Raw genomic sequence first — 5,270 nt, 5'->3', positions numbered from 1 at the left:
GAATTTTGTGCATTGGGCCTCTAGTCTATATATAAAAGCCTAAGCGATCATCTGCCCGTTTGCCCATTTGCTCAGTAGCTATGATGCCCAATGACCACAAGGGGGCAGACACTCCAACCAGTAGAGGAGGGAGCCCAATTACCTGCAGAATCTGCTATGGGTTAGGTTGCTGCTGGGGCACTATCGACCCTGAATGTGCTTCTCCCGCACCCTGGACCCAGACCAGAGATCAGTTTCGGCCCGATCCCTGCAGGCCAGACCAAGGGACCCCACCAGTGCATGAATCTGTGTACCCGGCCTATAGTTTTAAATAAAGTAGTTATTAAAGACCTATCTAAGGAAATATTTGAGTAAACCCTTGGAGCTGAGGGACTGAGTCATATGGCTATTTGCAAGGGGAAAGGCACTTGACTTTCAAGGAAAGGCTCTGAGATAGAAGCATAGCTAGAAATTCCAGGAATAGTAGGTTTGTTATGGACTTAATCACTCTTGATTGAGAGATAGTAGGAAATGAGCTTGGTTGTGGTAGGACAACAGGTTATATAGAATTTTTATTATAAAGATTTTGATTTTTATTGTGAATGAGCTAGGAATCTTTTGAAAGGTTTTGAGAAGAGTGATCTGATCTGCCATATGTTTAAAATGATCAACTGTGTTGCATGTTGAGAATATAATGAAAGGAAGCAAGGAAAGAAATGGAGGAGATGAGTTAGGAGTTTATTATACGATTCCAAGTAGATATGATTGTGCCTTAGATTAGGGTGTGGTAGCAGTGAGAGTGGTGAGAAGTGGCAGACTCTAGATTTTGAAGGTAGAGTCCTGGGTTTTGTTAATAGATTTGGTGTTAGGGATGGGAAAACTAGAGGAGTTAAGGCAGACTTTTTTTTTTTTTTTTTGCCTGAGGCTCTGGAAGTATGGCATTCCCATTTTCAAAGCTGGAGAAGTCTAGGAAGGCAGAATATTTAGGGGGTGGAGTGGAAGATCAGGAGTTTGGTTTTGGAGGTGTGAAGTTTGAGGCACCCATGTAGATATGTTAAGTATACAATTGGCTACAGAAATCTGGGGTACCAGGAAGATGTCAGGATTGAAATTTAAATTTGGGAGGTCAGAATATTAATCTATATATATAAAAGGCTAAGTGACTGACCATTCGACTGGCCGGTAGGTATGTCATGCACTGACCACCAGGGGGCAGACACTCAACACAGGAGCTGCTGAGCTGTGGTGACTTGGCAGTGGGTGGTTCTTGGGTGATGTGCCCCAGAACCAGAGAGGAGGGAGCCTGATTTCGGGGTGCGTCACCTGAGAACCGCCCTCTCTCAATCTAGGACCCCTCAGGGGATGTCAGAGAGCTGGTTTCTGCCCCATCCCTGCAGGCCAGGCTGAGGGACCCCACCTGCTGGAGGGACCCTGCTCACTCCACAGACGCCCTTCGAGCCGTGGCGCCACCCCAGGTTGGCTCCAGGGCGAGTCTGGCCCATCTTGCCCAGTCCTGCACCGCCGGCCACCTCCTAATTAATTTCCTTTCAATGTGCAGGAATCCCTGCACCAAGGCACTAGTGTTTTTTATAAAACCATGCGACTGAAGGGAGAGGTGAGAGGTCATGACATGTACAATATTATGAAAAATTTTATTAAATTCTCTGAAGCAGATAATGTTCATAATTGAGGTGTTAAATTTTCTTGCCAAATTTTATGCAAAATATTCATTAAATTTTTATATAGAAACTAGTTAGTTAGCTGCATATGGCACAGCTTTTTGTTAGCTTTTACCTTTTTTAAATTAAAAATATTATCTCTTAACTTCTGGAAAGTGTTGATTACTAGATAAAAAATTTATTCTAACCAACCTGAGTTCTAATTTGCATAAATAGTAGCATTATGGGGTTCAATTTCAAATTTAAAAGAGGTCATACTTATTTAAGCATTTTAAGAATCTACCTGATTTATTAACATACATGAATTTAACTTTTAAACCTTCTGGAATTGATTAATCAAGATCACTTCTAATGTGACAGAAACAGATGACTCTTAGAGTTCTTGATTGAAAATAACAGAACAGTAGTGTATGATTTAAGTAGGAAAGGAATTTATTGGAAGGATATAAGATACCTTACAGAAACTGCAGGAAGGCTAGACCAGACTCAAAAAATAGTCAAGAACCAAGAAATACAAAGCACAGTCAAGATTTCCCCACAGAAAGAGTGTTCTAAGGAGACTGGCTGTTTTGCCATTACCACTAGCTATTAGTCACCACACTGCTAGACTCTGGATCCTTAACACTTTTCACTGTGTCTTCACTCATGATTCTATCATAGTCAAATTATTGAACCCGAGGAGCGGGTTGTAGAACCTCCAATTAATAACTGATTGGTCAGAAGCACAGGTGACAGCCTAGATTTGTGATTGACACCTGGAGTGGGTGATGGGCAGTGTTGTGGGACTGAGCCCTTAACCTGTGGGTTCTGATGCTAATTCCAGGTGATGCATGGGTTGGGGGTATCTGGGGACCTGAGGGTTCATGACCCACCGTAGATTCTTGGCTTTGCCAGGAAAGAATTCAAATGCCAGCCAGATTAGAGTTTGAAGTGAAAGTGAGTTTACTAATATTAGTGAAGCAGTGAAACAGAGAAACCCCTCCCTGTGGGGTTTATTTCTTTTATTCAGGCTCATTTGAGGGGTAGGGCATTCAATAAGGGGGAGGATTGCCGGAGACCAATTCCAGCATGACAGCAGGGCTGCATCTGGGAATGGCTGAAGGCATTTCCCCAAACCTGAATAGGATACATTAAATTGATTTCTTGGCTGCCAGACAGCTAAAAGGCATCTTAATCTACATGTTATTGCCTCCTACTGGCCAAACACCTGAACAGCGTAGGCTAATCCCCCCATTCTGACAATGTTTCTGTATACCCTTTGAAGTGTATATCTCTGCCTCGCCTCAGGACAAGTTGTGTTAATAAAAAGCATGGGGTCCTGGGGAGGAGGAGAACCTAAGGCCTTAGACTTAAGACCTTAGATCTTAGCTCCTTTAGCTAAGCTCCTCTGACCTCCAATGCCTTTCAAAATTATATTTCGTCTCCGGACTCTTTATTAGTCTCTGGATTCTTATTTAACATCTACGCACAGGCTTCTTCAGATTCCTGAACCCTTCTAGATGCTGGGACAAGAACCCCGGCAGAGGATTTTTCCAGGGAAACGAGTGGAGACTTCTCAGTAGAGCCCCAGTCACCAGTCACCATTTTGTGACCTTTTATATGCTTCCCTTTCCAATCATGGCAGGTCCGGGTGTGTTGTTTAGTATGCTAATGTATTTCAATGAGTGTTTAATGAGGCTAGGGGTTATTGCCTTTAGGTGAAATTAGTCGCCATGTTGAATGGAGCTGTTCTCTGCCTGTGGAGGGATGATCTTCCTTCTTATTTATTTATTTTTTGTCACTAGAAGCCCTTTATTAACAAGTTGATAAAAAACATACCAGAGAGATGTAAAAGTACTTTTCTTGGAGGCCCCATGAGGGGTGGGCCCTGTCAGAACACATCTGATCAGGGAAGGCAGCCCAACCAGAGGCGGAATGGAGCTTAGGGCCCGCCCAGGGGGCAGCTGGCCCTGGGTGCAGAGACTGAGATGGCTCGGCCTCAGGTAGGGGATGCGCAAACGCCTAGGCTGGCCAGGGAGTGACGGATTGAGGGTTTCCTTGTGGAAGCCCAGAGCACCTGTTCCCCTGTGTGGGCAGACAGGGCCCGTCCACCTCAGAGCCGGTTCCTGCACTCAGCTTACATAGAGAGGGGTGTCCTCCTGCACGAATGGGGGTAAGGGGAGCGGGGAGAGGGAAGTGGGCTCATCCTAAGTTGAGTAAATAGCTTAGAGAAGTCTCTGGGAGTTTGGGAGTGAGGGGCGAGCACAGAAGCTGCTGCTACCTGCTGGCCTCTGGAGCCCAGGTCCTCCTGCGGCCGCTGGAGGACATCAATGGCGCTGCCAATGCCAATGCCGTCCTCAGGCACCAGGGCGTGGGCAAAGTTGAAGGTGCTGATGCAGTAGGCAGAAACATCGGCAGCAGCCAGGGGACCAGCGATTTGGGCCACGATCCCGCATTCATCAAAACCCAGGGGCTGTCCTCCGATGCGCACCACCCTCCGCAGCTCTCCCGAGCAGCTGGTCAGCAGAAGGTCCCTGGGGAACTGAGTCTCCGCATCCATGACGATGGACACGTAGCCCTCGATGAGGGAGAAGGCAAAGAACGCGATGGAGCCGGGCCCAGGATGGCCAGGGGCGGCTCTCCGGGGACACGGTGGGAGTGGAAGAGGACGTCGCTGAGGGTGGTGGCGATGGCTGGCAGTGTCTCAGGGTCCAGCGTCAGGACTCTGGAGAGGATGTACCGTGGGGTTGGGCCCATGCTTTGCGCGGGGAAAGCCATTGCAGGAATCATCCCCAGCAACAGGCAGGGGCTCCCCGCCCACCTCTCGGTAAATGTCGAACTCCCGGGCCAGAGTGCGGATCACATGGACAGGTCCCGCTCCGCACCAGAATGGAGTCCGTCTGGTAAGTGGACAGCGTCAGCACAGACACGTGGTGTTCGGCCAGCGGTGCAATGACCGAGCGGGAAATCTTCATGACCCCAGCAGCTTGTCCCACGGCGGGATGACCCGTTCAGCACCAGCCAGGTGGCCTCAGCCGCTCGCAGGAACTCCGATAGGGGCAGCCCTTTGAGCCCTCCTGGTCCAGCATGAGCACTCCACCGCTCAAGGACTGACCCTGCCAGACCCAGGGCGCCCAGGTGGGCGGTCTTCCTTCTTGTTGACAACGCCTGCATCTTTGATCGATTGCAGCTGTTCTGCCACGTCCCCTGTCTCACAGGTAGATGGTTAGGTGCTATGATTCCTGGGACTTAACTGACCAATATCATGTGATGAAGCAGGCTGACCTCCGGTTCACCCCGGGAATGTCTATCACCTGAAAGAAATATTCTTGCGAGGTAAGTGGGCCCTTTGAGTTGTTTGCTGCTTTAGATTTTACAGCTTTTAACAAGCACTTGCCACTTGGCTATATGTAACAAGCTCCATCCCCTTTGGGGTGTGGAAATCCACTGTCTTGTTACTGTCCAAGATGCAATTCTGATGTAATTCTCGAGTTGTCAGCCTCTTTCTTTGGTCTCTTGGCCCCAGGAAGTTTTCACAGGCTGGAGAAATGGGCGGGGGAAAGAAGCTTCTTGGGGAAGTCCTAGGTGGGCCATCAACCGCTCTGTGAGGCGAGTCGGTCTGAAAGTTGGATG

The 5,270-nt window shown here is 48.2% G+C and overlaps 1 pseudogene; it reads right to left on the bottom strand.

The window, feature by feature from the left end:
- Positions 1-4,811, bottom strand: part of LOC102257197 — a 33,377-nt pseudogene extending 28,566 nt beyond the window's left edge.
- Between the last annotated feature and the right edge of the window lie 459 nt (positions 4,812-5,270).

The sequence above is a fragment of the Myotis brandtii genome, unplaced genomic scaffold (genome assembly GCF_000412655.1).
Source record: "Myotis brandtii unplaced genomic scaffold, ASM41265v1 scaffold24, whole genome shotgun sequence".
NCBI lineage: Eukaryota > Metazoa > Chordata > Mammalia > Chiroptera > Vespertilionidae > Myotis > Myotis brandtii.
The sequence above is the reverse complement of the archived record's forward strand: the minus strand, read 5'-3'. Positions and strand labels throughout refer to the sequence as shown.